Below are 21,117 nucleotides of genomic sequence, written 5' to 3'. Positions count from 1 at the left end.
TCTGCCTCCCTGCCAGCCTCTGGCAGCATCTGGCAGCGCCTTCTACCTCTCTTGCTATGTCTCTAGCCACACAGGCCTTCTTACGGTTCCGTGACTTTGTCCTGACTCCTTCCTCACAGCGCTTTGGACCCATTGTGTTTTCTTTCCTTTTTATTTTATTCTATTCTATTTTATTTTATTTTAATTTTTTAAATGTTTTTATTTATTTCTGAGAGAGAGAGAAAGAGAGAGAGCGAGCATGAGCAGGGGAGGGGCAGAGAGAGAAGGAGACACAGAATCTGTAGCAGGCTCCAGGCTCTGAACTGTCAGCACAGAGGCCGACGCGGGACTCGAACCCATGAACTGTGAGATCATGACCTGAGCCAAAGTCGGACGCTTAACCGACTGAGCCACCCAGGCGCCCCTCAAAATCTCTTTCTTAACTCTTCCAAGTTTGTTCCTACTACAGGCCCTTTTCACACTCTCCCCTGGGGAGTTCTTGTGTACTTCATTTCGGATTCTTCCCAAGTGTATCTTCCTTGACTCTCCTCTCAAAATAGTACCTCTGACCATCATTCCCTGGGCCCTGACTATAGAATTTATACATAGCATCATAATAAATCATTAGTTCTATCTATTTGTCTATCCATTTTTCTGTCTATATCTATGCATTTTCCTATCTATCATCTATCTATCTATCTATCTATCAATCAATCATCTATCTATCTGATTATTTTGTTGTTATCTCCATTGGAACGTAAGCTCTATGAGTCCATAATTGTTGTCTGTCTTATTCACAGTAGTACCTTTGGCATCTAGAACTGAGCCTGGTGAGGAAAAAGTGCTTACGGTATTTTTTTTTTAATTGTTTTATTTATTTCTAGGAGAGAGAGAGAGACAGCGTGAGCAGGGGAGGGTCAGAGAGAGAGGGAGTCACAGACTGAAACAGGCTCCAGGCTCTGAGCTGGCAGTCCACACAGAGCCCGACGCGGGTCTCGAACCCACGAACCGCGAGATCATGACCTAAGCGAAAGTCGGACACTTAACCGACTAAGCCACCCAGACGCCCCACTTACGGTATTTTTTTTGATGAAATAAACAGATGCATTCATCTACACAATTTGTAAAAATACTAAGTGCCTGAGTTTAAGGGGAAAAAAAAAACCTGTTCATAATCTCTGTCCAATAATTGAATTTCTCCTTTGGAATGTTCTATAAAAGTAGATCTTTAAGTGGAACACAGTTATGAAATATATTCTAAGGACCTTATAATTTTATAAAACCAGAACCGGAGATGTGGTGTTGATGGAATTTTGCTGTGAAAGGACAGTATTTTTATGTGAGTTGACATTATCACTTTCAAACCTTCTTATAAAACAAACCCTTGAAAAGAAAACAATAGTTAGAGGCCGTTAAAAATGCACCTGCAGTGTATTTGATTGGGAATTAATCATCCATAGCATTATTGAAAATAGCAGCAGCCTTCTTTACTGAAGAAAGCATGTTTTGACTACATAAAAAAATGTATTATTTGACATTGTGTGACCTTTCAGAAGTTGGATTTGTAGTTTATAGTTTTTGGATGGCATCTCTTAACATTTGTGAGTGTATTGTTGAAAAATATTTTATAGCCTAGAAGTACTATATATTGCGAAAGCGAGACAGAAGAGAATAGTGCCTTTTCTAGCAACAAGCCCTCTTGAAATNAAAATCAAACGTTTGCCTGGAAAATGATGGTGGGTAACATTTAACAATTCCTGTTCTCATCTTGCCTTCAGTGGTAGGCCTGGGCCCAGTACACTCCCCGTGCTTCAGGGTTTTGTATTCCAACAGAGATTGGCTTGGGCCCGTGCCCAGTCGTTCTGGAGAAATCAAAAGTCAGGGATCAGCACAAGTTTGCACAAGGCCTGAAGAATTGTTCCCACGTGCATTTCTCTCTTCTTCCCCCCCACCCCCCACTTCCCTTCTCTCTTGTGTTCAAACACGTTCTTTGGTCCTTTGTAGACACCTCATCTAAAAAAGATCCTGTAATATTAAGAGAGCTTAGTTTTATCTGCTTTTAAGTTTAAGGTTTGCCAAAATTGAAGGGACCTTGATGGGACCAACATTTTCTTACTGAGAGTTCCCAAAAAGATTTTGCAAACGTTGCAAAAAAAGCTTCCTTGCATGACATATCAGTTAGAATAGGCTGGGTTGTGTTGAAGAGACAAACAACTTCTGTACCTTAATGGCTTGAAGAACCAGATTCATTTCTTGCTTCCCTACATTCCTGCACTAGTCAGTTTCTCCAGAGAAATAGAACCACTGGCATATTATGGTTGTGTTTTGGAGAAGGAGATGTCTCATGACTATTGTCTGTGAGCTGGAGACCAGAAGGGCTGGGGGTGGCATTCAGCCTGAATCTGAAGGCCTGAGGGTAAATCCTAGTCTCCAAGGCAGGAGAAGATAAGGTGAAATGTCCCAGCTTACACAGTGAGGCAGGAAAAAAAAAGGGGGGGGTGGTGGCAGGAAAAATACCTCCTTCCTCCATCTTTTGTTCTGTCTAGGCACTCTGCTTTGCTGCGTCCACCAACTCAAATGCTAGTCTCATCCAGAAACACCCTTACAAACACACCCAGAAATAATGTTTAATCTGGGAATCTTGGGGCCCGTCAAACTGACATGTAAGCTTAACCATCACAATGCCTGTCCTGGGTGAGTCGGGGGACCTGTCCCACATCGCTATAAGCCCAAAGCTGATGCTGCACCTACCACGTACGGTGATGCAGGCCACTTGACAGAGGTAAGGAGAATGTGAATCATGAAATGTCTCTTAGAACTTTGCCAGTCTATTCAGCTCTAACATCACTGGCCAGTCAAGTCACCCAGGTATCTTTACCTGAAGAGGAATGGGCAAATGTCCATTCAGTGTCTTTCTACCATGCTCAAAAGAAGGGAGAATTGAATAACTCTGATGATTGCTCAACATACCACAACTAATTGCTTGGGAAGAGCAGTCTAGAACCCCATATCTGGGAAGTCTTAAGTATCTGTCCTCACTTATCAAGCAAGACTGTGATCGGTGTTAACATTGTATATCAACTATACTTCATTAAAAAACAGAGTGGTCAGTGTTATCTGTAACTCTAGGGACAGGAACATTGAATCGTATGAGTAGGTAGTTTCTTTACTGGATGGCCAGCAGTACGCGGTATTTGTGCTTTTACGAGCATCAAATGTCCATGGAGATTTCCACAAATGCAGATGCTCAGGAGTCTTCTTCCTAAAGTTCAACATCATTCTGTTTTGTTTGTTTTTTTTTTCTAATTTATCTGTCAGAAATGGTCCACTGAAACAAAAGGATAATTTGGCAATAATTTCTAGTCCTGGCAGTGAGAGAAAGATGGTAAACCTGCTAAAAATATAAATTCTGATAACTGGTGAAGAGTTTTCTGTTTTATGGCAGAAAAGGGAGACCCACTTGGCCTAATCACCCCTCCAGGCCAAATACACCATATAAGATTTCATTTCCTATAGTAACTCTAACCGATTGGAAGGAGCTGCCTAGAGTACCATATGGGATGGATGTAGAGGCTGCATCAGAACTCATCAAACTGTGCAATGATTGATTAGCAATGTCTGCCATTGGTGCAGGAAGGGCAAGAGTGGAACACATGCCAACTGCTTGTCTTTGCTAACCCAGATCATCACTCTCCACCCATCTCCCCCTTTTGGGGAGATTCCATTCTGATCGATTACTCTGATTACTACTTTGTTTCCATGTGTTCCTTGATATTTGTGTAGGTGTGACCTGAATGATAGACATCCATTTTTTTCTTTCCCTGGATAGATATCTTCTTCAGAGGAAATCAGAAACAAAACAAAACAGAAACAAATCCAAAACACTAAAACCAGATGCTTGACGTTATGATTTATACCAACTATTTAGGATTTTGATTACATCGAATCAGTCCCAGAGATCACGATCAACTGGTAACATAAATTCCTTAATGTGGAAACCTGCACTTGAGTGTGATCTTCCCAGAAGACATGCTCGGTGTGGAAAATTGGACCACTTTCTTCTCAGACATCACTGTATTCCTCCTTTTTGACTTCAGTGATTGTCAGCTGGATGGCATTGTGGACGGCCCCAGTGTGAAATAACTCATTACGAACAGAGCAGAAGAAGAAACAGAAGAAGTTCAAGGGGAAAATATACGCTTTATATTTTGATGTGAAGGATGATTAGTCAAGATTGGGCTAAATATCTCTCAGGTCAGTAAAGAATGAAAGGCTGGATTATTCCAAAGAGCTGCTTGGATCTTATTTTACCATCAGTGTGTGATTTAGGGGCTGAGAAAATACATGCCTTCTTGGCTCTAGAATATACATTTAGTATTAGGCTTCTTTCTCTACTTTTAAAGACAAAATGAGGCTGAGCTGTCTTTTTAATGTGATCGTTGATCATTGGGAATAAGTATTTGACAGGTACCGCAGTTACAGACACCCTTATAAGCTAATGAGAGATGGGCTGCGTGTCAAGAGAAATTAGGAGAACATTTCAATCTGCCTAGTTACATGACTAGAAGAAAAATATTTCATTTTTTCAAATTCTTCATGACTAAAAAATTTTTTTATAATCTCATAAATCTTGAACCTTAGAGTGTATACCAGTAACTCGCACATAAATATATTTCTAGGATGTAATGATATTTATGCAATGGGATGAGTCTCTGGCCAGCTGCCTGCCTGTGCTAGTTAGAGCGTCTTTCCCAAAAACTTAGATTTAACCTGTTACTCTCCCCAGTGCTGCGTCACATAATTTAACAATAAAGAAGCAATTTCACTGGTAACTTTTGTTCCTATTTTATGTAACATAAGTAGGCAATTTAGAAAGTCTTATGACCTATACAGATGTAGAGTTATAGAATGTCAGAGATTAATTTATTTATCATGTGCATTTTCAACAGGGGTAATATTTCTCCCAAGAGGGTGAAAGTTTGTTCTTAACCAGTACAGTAGTTTGTGGCTCTCCAAAGCCCACCACACAGTCAGGACATACAGATGTACACTGTATCTGAGGTATTAAAATTTCAGAGGAGGGAGGAGAAGAAAGAAGCTTCTTAAGGCGGTAATAAAAAGGCTGAGGAACACTCCTCTATCTCCATAATTTTAGAAATAGTATCGTTTTAATGATGACTAACGATTAAGGTATGTTTACCCTGGGTCCGGGATTTTGTCTAATCCAATTTCTCTGCCACCACGGTTCTTTTGATATAGTATGTTTCTCATCTCGGCAATGAGACCATTGACAGAAGTCAGTGAAATCAAGGTGGTTGGTGGTGTACAATTCTACGTCCTTGATGACATTAGGTCTACTCAATCTGTCACCGAAAGAAAATGTTAACATCTTCAACTATAATTGTGAATTTCTCTACTTCCCCGTTTCGTTCTGTTGGTTTTTGGTTCATGTATTTTGAAGCTCTGTTTTTTGGTGATTACACACTTTGGATCGTTACACCTCTTGGTCAGTTGACCTTCTTATCATTACATAACGTCCCTCTTTATTTCAGGTGATTATCTTTGCCCTGAAGCCCTACTCTGTCTGATAGCCATAGGGTCACTCCAGCCTACACTCCCAGAGGTTTTTCACGGAACGTCTTTTCCCATCCTTTATTATAACCTGTCCACATCGTGTTTAAAGTGGACTTCTTTAGAGAATATTTACTTTTGAAATTTATTCTGACGATATCCATCTCGTAAATAGCGTGATCGGATACTAAGTTCGTGTGTAAGCGATGATATGTTTGGGCTTAGGTCTACCATTTCATTCTTCTCTGTTGGCTCCTTCTGTGTTCATTTCTCGGTTTCCTCTTTCCTGCTTTATTTGGGATCATGCGAGGTTTTAGTATTTCATTTTAGTTTCTCTGTTGACTTTTACTACATCGTTTTATGTCGCTTTTTAAAATGGTAGTGGTTGCTCTAGGGATTTCGATAAACATACTCAGCTTTTCACTTTCCACTCAGAACCGATATTGTCTACTTCAAGTGGAGTGTAGAAGCCTAACTGCAATACAGTTTTGTTTTTTTTTTTTTTACCTTTCCCTTCTGCATATTGTAGTTATTATATGTCTAATTATACCAAATGTGTAACTATATCTCCGTACTTGGAAAGCTGTAACAGTGTTATAATACTTATTTAAGGAAGGAAACATTAAACAAAACAAAACAAAACAAAAATATATATATATAGGGGCTTATCTTTCTATGTCTCTTCCATCCAGCCCCCTTTCTGAGAGCAAGGGCCAAAAAGCCAGGTCCTCTCTTGAAGCTCTCGCTGTCCACACCAGTGTATCCTTCTGGGTTTGGGGTTGCATGTGTGTCTAGACTGGGTAGTACTAGGTGGGAAAAGGTGGAGTCTTATCACTCCTTTGATTATACTTCCCATTCTGCCTCGCCCTATCTGCTGGCTGCCATCCTCCTGAGATTATCGCCCCATGCATTCTGCCCAGGGTTTGGGTTTGCAGTTAGTGGAGAGGTGGGGTGGGGCGTGCTTACCCCGTGTTGCCTAGAATTGATCCCCATCAGTTTTCCATGTTCTGTGTTGGCTTCTAACTACCTGACAAGCGTACAGAGAATTGTACCCTCAATCACTTAAATATCCTAAATTTTGATGACTTTGAAAATTTGATGTGTTTCAAGTTGTAGAAGTTTCTATCTTCTTGCTGCTCGGGACACCTACGGGTTCTGGAATGAATTCTAAGGCAATGAGAGCTAAGATTTACCGAGTCCTTGGTGCAACATTGTCATAGTCCATCTTTTTTCCTTGTCCTTTTACATGGGTATTATTTCCTCATTTAAAAGAAGAGGAAAATTTGGCTGAGCAAAGCCACAAAGTTGAGTGGCATGTCCAGACTCGGGTTTATTTGTCTACTTCTGAACCTGAGTTCTCTTCATCATACCATCGTACCGGGCTGAGGATAGACTAAATTTGTGTTTTTATTTTTTATTTTATTTTTTTTTTTTAATGTTTATTTCTTTTAGAGAGAGATTGAGAGCGAGAGTGCAAGCTGGGGAGGGACAGAGGAAGAGGGGGACACAGTATCATCTGAAGTAGGCCCCATGCTGACAGCGAGGAGCCCGATGCAGGGCTCGAACTCAAACTGTGAGATCATGACCTGAGCCGAAGTCGGATGCTTAGCCCACTGAGCCACCCAGGTGTCCCAAAGTTGTTTTTTTTTAAATGTGGGTATTATTGGAAAAAATAAACTATTATCATATTTTTAACCTATTAATATTTGAAAATGCAATCAACATTTTGGTCTCATGGTATCTGAGGAAGCTCACTCCCTTACTCCAGTTAACTCAAGGGCCACTGTCCCCTGATTCTCTTTCAAGACCTTTCTTAGGTGTTGTGATTTTATCAAAAGCCGCCTGACCCTCTGGTAGACTCTCAGCCTGAAGATTTCAGACTTTTATTTTATCAAGAAAAAGGGCCAGTTACATTTAACTTAGGGTGTTTGGCTTGGACAGAATATTAGACTCATAAATACTCATTTTTGAGAAGTCACTAGGGTCTGCACGGATAAGTGGATTGACCTTCAGCAAGCGCGTAGCTGCGGAGGCGACTGGGCTGCGCCCTTGTCAGGAAATCCCTGAGGTAATGGATTTGACGCGGTGGGAGAAGTGGATCCGCTGTCCTCACTGCCTGACGAGACTGTCCTGGTGGCAGTTACATGTATTCTTTGGCAGACGGCCATTTCCGCAGCCCCAAACCAACCACGGTTCAGTGGTTGAAAGCCATGTGTTGGGGGGGGTGGTCCCACAGTTCTCTGGCAGCCTCCCCAGGGTGAGTGATGCGGAGAAGCTCAGTGGAGATGGAGGAAAAGATAGCCGAGCGGGGTGAGCAGGTCAGGCTGCGGCCGTTAGCTTGCGGAAAATAAAATGGATCAGCCTGAACCCCAAGAGGGGTACCCTGAGTCTGCAAGCTACCTGGAAGCTCTAGGACTGTTTGTCTCTGCATTTTCTAGGGAGAGGGGACAAGTCTTTAAATCAATCCAAGACCCACCAAAGTTAAGAATCTTTGATCCGTTTGTTGCCTAAACATGTGCGCTCTGTGGGGTTGATGCCTGTGCTGTGTGCAGAGGAAATCATTAATAATGACAGATGAAGTGCAAGAGAGTCAGCTGGGAGCCTCCACCAAGGGGAAAGTTGTGTCACTCACGTGAGGCAGTATTGAATTATTAGATGGTCATTGTGGCTGCGTCCCGATCGTGCTGTGGTTCGGCTGATGAGAGTTTGATGATGATGACCTGACGACTGCAGATAGTGTGAAAAAAAAAAAAGTATGGCTTGAGAGAAGATGGATAAAGAATGTTTAGAAACTGTCTTGCGCTCTTTTTTGCAACTTCTCTAATAATGTATATTATATATATATCATATATAATACGATATATATCAAAGAATATATGTATATCCTTTGGAGTAAGATGAACTCTAGAAGTTTTATGGATTGAATGGGAAAGAGGTTGACCTTGGGAATTTTGATAGCAAGGAAGCAAGCCTAGTATAATGTTAAAAGAGCACGGATGCTGGGGTTGAGAATTCCTGAGTGTGGTTCCCAGACCTAGTATGTACCCACTGTACGATCGGCATTTTGCATGCCCCCAATTCACAGATGAGAACACTGAGGCTCAGAGAGTTTAACAACATATACCTACCTCATACCATGGTCACAGGAGTAAAACAAGATAATTCAAGCAAAAATCTTGTCATGTGGAGAGCATTCAGCAAGTGTTAGCCGTTAATATGATTGGGATGGTAATGATTATCAGAGTGAAGGTAGATTTTATTTTATTTAAAAAATTTTTTTCCTTTTTTTCTTAAATAATTTATTGTTAAGTTGGTTTCCATGTAACACCTAGTGCTCATCCCAAAAAGTGCCCTCCTCCTTGCCCATCAGCCCCCTTCCCTCTCCTTCACCCCCATCAGCCCTCAGTTTGTTCTCAGCATTCAAGAGTCTCTCATGGTTTGCCTCTCTCCCTTTCCCCCACTATTTTTCCCCTTCTTCTCCCCCATGGTCCTCTGTTAAGTTCTTCCTAATCCACCTATATGTGCAAACATATGATATTTGTCCTTCTTTGCCTGACTTATTTCGCTCAACATAACACCCTCAAGTTCCATCCATGTTGCTGCACATGGCCAGATTTCATTCTTTCTCATTGCCAGGTAGAAGATGTTAAGAGACATGAGCAGGCGGGTGAGATCAGCCAAATTCTAGTCCTGACAGCGAATGACCTTCCCATCTGTCCGAGTGTTTTTGGGGGCTGAAACTACAGAAGGAAGAAGTAGTCAGTAGGGTAAAAGGGAGGGAGAGCCAAGCATGTAGAATGCCAGGAAAACAAGCTGGCTGACGGGCCATATTGGGAAACCTCTGAACCTTGGTGGAGAAGGGCAGGCCAACTGATAATGGGACTCCTTGAGCCCTATCTTATTAATAATCAATATCATAAACCTTGAACATTTGCATATCAGGTAGGCTTGAACTCCTTCTCCCTGACAGGTTTTTAAATTCGTAGTCCCTTTTGAATAAGACTGTTTCTTAGTGTTTCCATTTATATTCGGGGCCTTTGGGATCCTTCTGTAATAGGGATCTGATTGCCACCTATTCGTGAAAGCCCTGGCTCTGAGAAAACGCCCCCCTTTCCCAAACTGGGTGCACAGTGACCTCTGAGTGCCTTAGACCAACTTTCAAAATGTAACTCCATTAACCTAAATGTGACAGGAAGAACCAAGTCCAAAATATTATGAAAATGGTGCTGTCACGATCTGTAATCACTTTCCCTCACTCTAACTGCAGACGGAGCGTGTTATTTCCCCCCTTGAACTTGCCCATGACTTCAGCGTGGTATGTTATCATTTTAATGTCTGTGGTCTTACTCAAGAATTGAGTGATGAAAAACCAAGACACATGAAAAATGGTCCATGGTAAAAGCCTATATTAAGAACATGTTCAGAAAAGAGATTAAACTAATTGCATCCCAGGGAATGTGGCTTATGAGAGGCCGGACTTGTGTTCCTACTTAAAGCGATAGTCTCTGAACACATTTCTTTATTTGATAGGAAATTGTAGTAGAAAGGAGTTTGCCCGAATAATAAATGTAGTGATAACTGAGAAGGGAAAGCATCATGACGCCGGAGAACTTTGGTTAAGTGAGGCTGATGACTGTGTGTATGGGACACATGCATAGCCATGTGATTTGATTTCTTATTTTCGCTGATGGGGACATTTCTGTTTTATATGGTCCATAGTCTTGCTTACTGAGGTATAGTCAGTAGTAAAGCTGTTTTGTTTGTATTTTGTAGCCATGTGTGATAACGCAGAAATCTTTTAGAAATAAGGAAAAGAATAGCAAGGAGAAATATCTCTGAGAGTACAAAGGAAATGTTGGTTTTATTTTTTTATTTTATTTTTTAACATTTCTTTATTTTTGAGAGAGAAGGAGAAAGAGACAGAACAGAGCACAAGTCCGGGAGGGCCAGAGAGAAAGGGAGACACGGAATCCGAAGCAGGCTCCAGGCTCTGACCTGTCAGCACAGAGCCTGATGTGGGGCTCGAACACCACAAACCGTGAGATCATGGCCTGGGCCGAAGTCAGATGCTTAACCAACTGAGCCACCCAGGCGCCCCAGAGATGTTTGTTTTAAATATCCAGGTTCTTGAAAACCTCAGATCACAAGGGAACAAAACCAATGACCAAATATGTAGTATTTCTCATTATTGTAATTTTTTAAAAACAAGTACTGCCGCTTCCCCTTTTGAAAATCAAGCTGACTCAGCATATATAGAAAACAGAGAAGGTAATAAAAGAAAATGAAAAGCACATTTGCCACAGCAAGATAAACATTAGTATTTTTCCGGCAGTCATTTCAAGTCAACGCAAAGCATTTATTTCTAGATAATGGCCACTATTGTGAATGTGCAGTTAGGTGTTCTGCTTTGTACATGTGCTGAAAAGTCTCCCCATCGTATTGGAACTTTACTGAGATTATTTTATTTTATTTTTTAATGTTTTAATTAATTAATTTAGAGAGAGAGAGCAGGGGAGGGGCAGAGACAGAGGGATAGAGAATTCCGAGCAGGCTCCGTGCTTGACTGCCCGATGTGGGGCTGGCTGGAACTCACGCACCCGTGAGATCATGACCGGAGCCAAAGTCAAGAGGCAGGCGCTTAACCAACTGAGCTGCCTGGTGCCCCTGAAATAACGATTTTAAAGACGCAGTTGGAAGTTGGTTTAAGGAGAGCAGCTCCCGTACATCAGAAAGGCCAGATGGCCCGCCCACTTGGAGCTTGAAGGAAATGTCCTCAGTGGGTTGGGCATAACTGCCATCGCCTGTTAGATGCAGACCATCCTTGCCTGGCATGACTGTCCTGATAAGTGTGTGAGTGGTACTGAAGAGAGAGCCTCATGGCTTCCAATCCAGTGCTGGTTTCTAATCTTATTTCTTCCATAAATTAAAGGACACTGTTTCCCTTCTCTGAACCTCAGCTCTTTATCTTCCAACTGATGATTGCCGACATACTCTAAGATCTAGGATGCTATATCTTGAGACTTAGTTCCTTGGTACCATGGAGCATCTATTTTGTTATTATCATTTTAAGTTTACGTGTTATTTATTTTGAGAGAGAGAGAGAGAGCGCACATGAGGAGGGGAGGGGCAGAGAGAGAGGGAAAGAGAGAGAATTCCAAGCAGGCTCCATTCTCAGGGCAGAGCCCCGATGTGGGGCTCAATCTCATGACCGAGAGGTCATGATCTGAGCTGAAATCAGGAGTAGGCTGCCCAGGGGCGCCTGGGTGGCTCAGTCGCTTGAGTGTCTGACTCTTGATTTTTGCTCAGGTCGTGACCTCACATTTGTGGGATGGAGCCCCGCCTTGGTTAGGCCACCAGCCTTGTCCATTGGTTACCCATTTCCTCACTGGTTGGCTCACTGGCCATGGTGGACAGAATAATATTCCCTCCCCACCAAAGATGTCCATGTCTTAATCCTCAGAAATCCATAAATTTGTTATGTGGCAAAGAGAAGTCAAGGTCGCAAGTGAAATAAGGTGGCTAATCAACAACAGTTAATATAGGCGATGGAGGGGGTTACCCAGGTGGGCCAAGTATAATCACAACAGTCTTTAAAAGTGGAAGCAGGGGCGCCTGGATGGCTCGGTCTGTTGAGTGCCAACTTCGGTTTAGGTCACAGTCCCTCAGTTCGTGAGTTTGAGCCCCGCGTCAGGCTCTGTGCTGACAGCTCGGACCTGGAGCCTGCTTAGGATTCTGTGCCTCCCTCTCTCTCTGCTCCTCCCCAACAACTCATGCTCTGTCTCTCTCTTTCTCTCAAAAATAAATAAACTTAAAAAAAAAAAAGTGGAAGCAGGAGGGGACGCTGGGTTGGCTTAATTGGTTAAGCATTCGACTTCTGCTCCAGTCATAGGTTTGTGACTTCAAGACCCTCATTGGGCTCTCTGCTGTCAANCTCAACTTCACTTGTAGTCTTTCTCTCTGTCTCTCAAAAATAAACATTAAAAAAAAGGAGGAGAAGCAAAATGTGATGGAGGGACGCAGCCAGGTATCGTGAGCCTGGCAGATGTAAGGAGTCGGGAGCGAAGGGAGGCAGGTGGCGTCCAGAAGCCAGAAGAGGTAAGAAAACAGGTTCTCCCCCAGGGCCTCCAGGAAGAAATACAGCTTTGCCGACATCTTGATTTTAGCTCCACTGAATCTGTCATCGGACTTCTGGCCTCCAGAACGGTCAGATAATAAATTTGCATTACTTTTATGCCGCCACATTTATTGTGATTTCTGTGGCAGCTGGTAGGAATCTAATGCTGAGGGGGTTCTCTGAGAGTGGCTAGAAGTCTGGAATGTTCCCNCCAGGTGCTGTTTAATTGCCTGATTTTGAACACGACCGAGCCTGTTGGCCGGGGGGGCCAGTTGGGAGCAGGCCCTTGAAGACGATTAGGGAGAGTCTTCAAGAATGAGGCTGGCGGATTTGAAGGAGCATGGAGTCATGGGGTCTAGGACACTAGAGCAGTGCTGTCTAGTGGAAACATAAGTAGTCTATGCAAGTGGGTTTTCAGTCCCCAGAAAATATGTTGTTCACTTTTTTCTCTGTCCTCCAAAGTTGAGACTTCAAAGAAGCAATTTAAGTGCTGCTCAAGAAGCGTTTATTGACTGTTGTTGTGATGGTTCATTTCATTTTTAATCGAGCATTTATTTAACCATAACTTTTCCTTTTTCTATTAAAAAATTTTTTTTACACTTGTGGGGCTGTGCACTGGGTGTTATATGGAAACCAACTTGACAATAAACTATTTGTAAAAGAAAATAATTTTTTTAATGTTTATTTTTGAGAGAGAGAGAGAGAGCTGGGGAGGGGCAGAGAGAGAGGGAGACCCAGAATCTGAAGCAGGCTCCAGGCTCTGAGCTGTCAGCACAGAGCCCGACGCGGGGCTCGAACCCAGGAACTGTGAGGTCACGACATGAGCCGAACTCAGATGCTTAACAGATGGAGCCACCCAGGCGCCCCTTTTTCAGTGGCATGTTCAGATGTGTTGCATATAAAACCCAAAATATAACACCTTCCTGGGAATTCTGCTTATCAGTAATCCTGATGCTTTTTTAGTTACATATGAAATCTTAGAAGAGCTCTTTCAAATGGGAATTGTATCTGTCTGCTGGCTCACGGAAAATAAAAAGACAATTGAAATGCACATTGTTTGTTTCAAGATGATGGAAACAGACAATAATTCTTACCAAGAAAACATCACCCAAGGGCAAGCAGCCAAAAGAAAAATAGTGGTTAATACACTAATATAATAAATCTAAGCCTAAATCCTTTCTCCTACATTTAAACAAAAGGGCAATAATAATTCTGTTTCATAAGAACGTCCCTGGGAGTTACATATGAAAATATTTTTTTTCTAGGCAGTATTTGAATTTTCCTGTTCTGTCATCTATTTTTGAAATAATTTAATATCTGGTAACATCTGCTCAGTCTGCATGATCTGTATTTCATACTTGGAACAGAACATGTGGCAGCCTATAAGAGCACATTACCACTGTTGTTAAGGGCTCTTTTATTTATTGACAGTATTTATAACTTTTTTTCTTCTCTCCAAAGGAATAAAATCCAATAAAATAAAAGTAAGAAACTGGGCAGGGAAAGGAAGTGATCTTGAGGAAGGAATCCATATGATAACACTGTGGTTTAATATACACTATGACTGATCTTCTAATTTTGGCTCTGAGTTTCCTAGCAGCAAGAGCGATATGAAAAAAAAAAAAAGAATTTAAAATATACAGGGTTCCCAGTAGCAGAAATTTAGGATAAAAACAACTTTATAAGGGAACTCCCCCATCACTACATATTTTGTTAAGTTGTAAATCCAAAACACAGCCACTTTCTCTATTGTAAGAGCAGAGAACCCATCACTGTGGGTTCTAGCCATCAAACTCCAGCAGGCAACAGAAGCCCCTGATGGTGCCTTTTAAAACAGATATCTGGATCCTGCTCCCAGAGCTTCTGAATCCTTGTGGCCTGGGAATTTGCATTTCTAACAAGTTTTCCAGGTGATAACTGATACTACTGGACTGGGGAACACACTTTGAGAACCACTTCTGTTAAGCAGATTAGGGCTACCTTTGCAGGGCGGGTGGATTTCACAACGTGTTCAATTAACATGGGCTCCCAACATTCCCTTGTCTGTCATGTCAAGGACAGAGGGAGCATAGAGTTCCTAAGGAAATAACTGAATAATGTATTTCTAAACAGATTACTTTCCCTATATCTTGTTCCTTTGAAGCTGGGCTTTTGATTGAGGTTCAGCTTTTTGAGCCCTCCTATTTCTCTTACTTAATTCAAAGGAAGTATGGGCATGGTTTCCAATTCAGGATGGTTGTATACCTAGGAACCTGAGATTTTGCTTCCCCTCCCTCTAGAAATCCCATTGATATGATTATAGAAGGAACGAAATCCTATTTGCCTAAGAATGGGAGAGATTTCAATGGGTCAGTGAAGGTCATGAATAGCTTGAGGTGGTAATGACAGTGGGGTCACAGAGACTCCCCGTTGAAAATATTTTTATTTTGGGATACTCAGATTCCTGGGAAGTTCCAACAACAAAGTGCAGAGAGATTCCATACAGGCTCAGTGAAGGGAGTTACCCTTCATCCAGTGTTCTCCAGGGGTAACATCTTAACTTTTTTAATGTTTGTTTATTTTTTGTGAGAGAGAGAGAGAAAGAGAGACAGAGTGCGAGCAGGGGAGGGACAGTAAAAGGGGGAGACCCAGAATCCGAAGCAGGCTCCAGGATCTGAGCTGTCAGCATGGAGCCCGACCTGGGGCTCGAACCTATGAGCCCTGAGATCATAACCTGAGCTGAGGTTGGACACTTAAGCGACTGAGCCACCCAGGTGCCCCATCCAGGAAATCGACGTTGGTACAATCCAGAGTTTATTCAGATTTCATCAGTTTTACATGCCCTCTGGGTATATGTGTGGATGTGATAGTTTTACTGCACGTGTTTATTCGTGTGGCCACAGTCAAAATTCAGAGGTATCCCTCCTTCTTAAAGATCATCCATTTGCTACCCATTATAATCACACCCACGATGTGCCACCACCTCTACCCCTAACTGCTGGCAACTGCTGATCTGTTCCCTACCTCTATAATTTTGTCGGAAAGCATGCAGTATATAACCTTCGGAGATTGGCTTTCTCACTCTGTGTAATTCCTCTGCGATCTATCCACGTTGTTACAGGCCTCGTTGTTTATTCTTTTTTTTTTTTTTTCCTGTGCTATATTCCATGGTGTGGATGTAGGACAATTTGTTTAGTCATTCACCTGTGGAGGGACTTTGGTAGGAAGGGGCCCAGGAGACACCTACACCCAGGGCAAGGCAATAATAGTTGAGTTGAATTGGGGAGAATTATTCTTTCCTAGAGCATCAGAAGCATTCCTGACTTGGGTTCAGTGGGTTCCAGGGGGTGAAGGTAAGGGTGGAGAGAGGCAGGCATCTGGGTGGCTGTTGAACGTCTCTCTTGAGCTTCGGTGTGAGTGTTAGTGCCCCAGAGTAACGCTCTACATTGACATTTTGGTGACGGGGTCTGTCGATCTGATCTGCCTGTTCTGACTGGTCCAACCCACAGGGAGGCCTGCTGACTCAGAGACTCCACGCTGAGTCTGTCCCCTGGTCGGTCCCCTTATTCAGGGAAGAGGTCTACTGGGGGGAAAAAGAACCCTTAAAAAACTAGAAACTTACTTCAGCAACTTCTATCAACTGATGAAGCCTTGCTCTGATGAGATAGTCAAGACCACCAGATATTGGAGGGAAATCTCTGGATAGATGAGGTCAAGATGAACAAAGAAGTCACTTGACTCTGGAAGATGGAAATAATTCAAGGGACAGAAGAGAAATTGAACAGAGCTTGATTGTGTCAGTGACTCAAGCCATCTAAAAGAGCAGGCTACTACGAAAGAGAAGAAATGGAGAAATTATGGTTCTTTTATTTATTTATTCTCTTCCAAATTTTTATTTAAATTTTAATTAGTTAACATAGAGTGTAATGGTTTGGGAAGTAGAATTTATGGACGCCTTACTCGTCTACAACACCCAGTGCTCATCACAAGTGTCCTTGTTAATCCCCATCACCCATCTAGCCCATCCCCCCTCCCCCACCTCCCTCCATCAACCCTCAGTTTATCATTAAGAGTCTCTTCTGGTTTGCTTCCCTCTCTCTATTTTTTTCCCTTTCCCATATGTTCGTCTCTTTTGTTTCCTAAAGTCCACATCTGAGTGAAGTCATATGGTATTTGTCTTTCTCTCGCTGACTTATTTTGCTTAGCAGAATACACTCTAGCTGATGAGTGGATAAAGAAGATGTAGTATCAGGGCACCTGGGTGGCTCTGTCAGTTAAGCGTACGACTTCAGCTCATGTCATGATCTCGCAGTTCGTGGGTTGAGCCCCACGTCCGGCTCTGTGCTGACAGCTCAGAGCCTGGAGCCTGCTTTGGATTCTATGTTTCCTTCTCTCTGCCCCTCCCCTGCTCGCACTCTGCGTCTCTCGCTCTCTCAAAAATAAACAGACATTAAAAAAGATGTGGTTTATGTATACAATCGAATATTGCTCAGCCATCAAAAAGAACACGATCTTGCCATTTGTAACAACATGAATGGAGCTAGAATGTATTATTAGGGTTCCTTTAAATTCATGGCCTCAACCTAGGGTGATTAGCAGTGACTGGAGACCTTTCTGGTTGCAATGGCTGGAGGTTCTGGGCTGTTGGCATCAAGCAGGTAGAGGCCAGGATGCTGCTAAAATACTTCAGTGCAGTAGATGATTCTCCACAACAGCAAATTATCCACCCTCGCTCTAAACTAGTATTGCCATAACAGTCTTAATTCAGAAAGAAATGTTCTTGAACACCCGAAAAAAACATTTGAAAGAACATCTCAAATATAAAACAAAAGATACAGGGGAAACACGGGAGAATAGTTGACCTAGGTGGTCAGTGTATGAGGGGCCCAATTCCCAACAACTAGAGTTTCCCCAGGACGAGAATAGAGACGACGGCAGTGCGGAAACGATCAAAGAAACGGAAGACCGCTTTCCAGTGTGGAGCAAAGACACTAGACCAAAAAGCAGGATGAAAGAGAAAGAGTCATTTCGAGGACACCAGGGAGAAAGGGGCTCTGAAAATCTGAGAATCTGGGCGAAATCTGTGGAAATTCAGCCATGTTCGCAATTTTTCTTTAAGGCCAAACTTCGTTCAAAATAAATAATTCTGGAAAGTTTCCAGTTTGGCTTGCTGTCTTCTCTTTATTATAATTAACTCCATGAGAACATCCTTGTAGACAGTTCTTGACCGCAGACCCTTTGGTTATGGGTCTGTCTTGGTCAGTTGAATAGCCTCTCGTTATTCACACCTACTGAGGAGTTGGTACCCAGACCCTGCCCCTTCTTGCAGAGCTCCCACCTGTGCTGTCACGGAAGGGGGACCTTAGCAATGATCCAGGCAAAACTGTTTATTTTCTAGGGGAAGGAGCCGGGCGCAGGCTTTAATGATCCAAGGTCATGGAGTCAGAAGGCCTGATGGTCAGACGATGGCCATTCCAGACAGTACCGCAAGTAACAGCAAGCCCCCTGTGCGCTAGGGTTCTGTCTGAATCCCATCTGCTACCTTTAATGGAGAGTGTTTAATTTTTGAAGATGTTCCCCCCCTGTGGTTAATCGTCCCTTGTAGTTTTCTTGAGCATCATGGTTATTAATGTACGTTGCAGTTTGGTTGAGGGTAGCTGTTCATCTTGTGTAGCACAGCCTCACAAAGCAAATACTACAGTGTCTTCTACTTAATTGGACTTCAATGAATGTTTATCCATTCATTCAACAGATACTGAATATCTGCTGTGTACCAGGTGCAAATTAAGGAGGTGAACAGTGAACAACATAGGTAAAGTCTTTGCCTTCAGAGAGCTTGTATTTTACAGGGAGACACACACGAAGCTAATATAAAATCAGGTGGTTAGAAATGCACAGAAAAAAAAAAAATACTGAGTGAAGGGTGATTAAGCTTGCTCGTTTGGGTAAGGGCAGGCAGGAAAGGCGTTGCATCCAGAAACACCATTTTCATAAAGAAAATCTATGGTCTTCTTATCACCTTTGTGCCTCCTTAGCAATGAAGATTCAGAAATATATAATCGTTTTTCATGACTTTATCCCTTTTAGGGCCCCCTCCGGGAAAGGTAATTGGAGTTTGAGGATTCCGAGACCCTTTGCAGGGCTGACAGCCTATGACAGCAGACATACTGCAGAGCAGCAGAGATTTTTATCAGAAATGTTATAAACCTCAGAGAGCTCAGGTTTTCGGATAGAAAGTTACGATTCTCACAGAGGTGATTGTGCCGACTGTTCCTTCAGCCCCCATGGTGGTGTGGTGTGTTGTGCACACATGTACGTGTGTGCGTGTAGATGTTACGGGCATGTTGAAGGTTGTGCCTGAATGTTGACTCGCTGATTCCTGTCATTTCTGGCTCCTTTTCTGCCCTACAACCTCGGCTTTTGAGGTCATAGAATGAGAAGTCTTAGAAAAGAAGGAGGCAAAGGGCGATTATGCAGCTACCTGATGCTCTCCTGAGATTTGTTGTTTTTGGGGGGGGGGGATTTAAAGACAAAATGAGATGCCAGGGCACCTGGGTGTCTCAGTCAGTTAAGCGTTGGACTTCACTCAGGTCATGATCTCACGGTTCATGGGTTCAAGCCCCGCTTCAGGCTCTGTGCTGACAGCTCGTAGCCTGGACCCTGCTTCAGACTGTGTCTCCCTCTCTCTTTGCCCCTCCCTGACTCATACTCCATTTCTTGCTCTCAAAAATAAGTGAACATTAAAAAACTTGAAAAAAATGAAAAAATGAGAGGTAGGCATTCGTATCTTGCTTTTTCCTCTTCTTTTCTTATCCCAGAGTGTCTTCTTCCCCACTTGCATATTACTACTTGGGCAATGTTCTAGAACTTAAGCCAGCTCCTAGTTGTGCTTCTAGAGGACACCAGGCCCAAACGTTAGCTGCGATGGCCTGAAAGCTCCCACGAAAGAGCACCAGACCTCCCCAGCCAGCCACGCCAACCCACAGAACCATGAGAAAGAATTTGGGGGCTGTGTTAAGCCACCAAGCTTTGGCCTGAGTTGCCATCCATACAGCAGTAGGTAACCAGAAGAGCCCATAAGCTTCATTTCTCCACTCCACGAGCTGTGAGGCCGGGGCTGTGTTTTTGCAGTATTGTTCTGCAAACAACAACGAAAATGGTGCCAGCGGTTTGCACCGCATGCCAACTGGCACCCGGAAACCACAGAGCAGCCTGTCGACAGGAGGATCCAAGGACTGCCCTTCGCTGCGAGCAGAATGCTTTGATGGATATTGAAATTAAAGCCAGTTACGGGATGACGGATCTAGAGGGTGAGAGTCCCTTTCTGGTTTGAGGAGCACCTGGAAAGAGTTGCCGGGCAGCGCAGAATTGCTGCTTCTGGTGGGTACGGGTGGGAGGGCAGGATACAGTCCTAGACACCGTAATTAGAGGATATTGTTCCGGAAATCAGTATACCCAAAGAGAGGCTAAAAATAGTTGTGCATTCTTTGTGGAGCCCAGCTGCTACCAGGGCATTTGGCTCCAAGCCTCGGACCACCCCCGCCCCCCGCCCTCATTTTTATGCTTTTCTTCTCTTCAGTGTTCCATTCCTTCAGTGCAAGAGCTATGCATTCTTTTTGTTTCTTTGAGATCCATGTAGAACCGTTCCTTTTCTGAAGGGCTCCTCAAGTTTCATGGGTGTTACAGCATCTGTTTAACTGGGAGATGGTAACAATGTGCTCCTTCATGCAGACAATAACCCTCAGATAACACCCAGCCACAGCTTGTGGGCTAGACGTTTTGAAGTTGGTGGGATCCCTCACCTTCACAGAAGAGGTGTTGAGCGGTTTTGACTTTGCCAAAGGCCACATAATTAGTATTGAATGGGGAGCTGGGGCTTGAGCCCACTGATTATGGGTTCCTAAGAACGGTACTTCACACAGGGTTTTGTTCTTGGGTCCTGATTATTGGTGTCTGACTGAGTGCAGTAGGTGGTCAGGGACGGAGGTAGATGTGGGAACCTTCCGAAGAGGAGGCAGCGAATAGCCGCTTTGAAATCACAGATAAGCGTGGCTGTGGTGGAGGGTAGTCAAAGGCCGAGGGAAGAGCAAAATGGAGTCCAGCAAGGCTGCAATGGCTTTGACAAATGCATGGGCACGTTCAAGTATTTCCTCAAGTATTATCTTTTTTTTTTTTAATGTTTTTTATTTATTTCTAGGGGAGAGAGAGAGAGAGAGAGAGACAGCGTGAGCAGGGGAGGGTCAGAGAGAGAGGGAGTCACAGACTGAAACAGGCTCCAGGCTCCGAGCTGGCAGTCAGCACAGAGCCCGACGCGGGGCTCGAACCCACGAACCGCGAGATCATGACCTAAGCGAAAGTCGGACGCTTAACCGACTAAGCCACCCAGGCGCCCCTTCCTCAAGTATTATCTTCCCATGTTCTCCTATTCACCTCGCCAGCCAATGGAGGAAATAGAAGTGACTCTGCCTCTTTTT

The sequence above is a fragment of the Crocuta crocuta genome, unplaced genomic scaffold, assembly GCF_008692635.1.
Source record: "Crocuta crocuta isolate KB4526 unplaced genomic scaffold, BGI_CrCroc_1.0 scaffold61, whole genome shotgun sequence".
Lineage (NCBI taxonomy): Eukaryota > Metazoa > Chordata > Mammalia > Carnivora > Hyaenidae > Crocuta > Crocuta crocuta.
The sequence above is the reverse complement of the archived record's forward strand: the minus strand, read 5'-3'. Positions refer to the sequence as shown.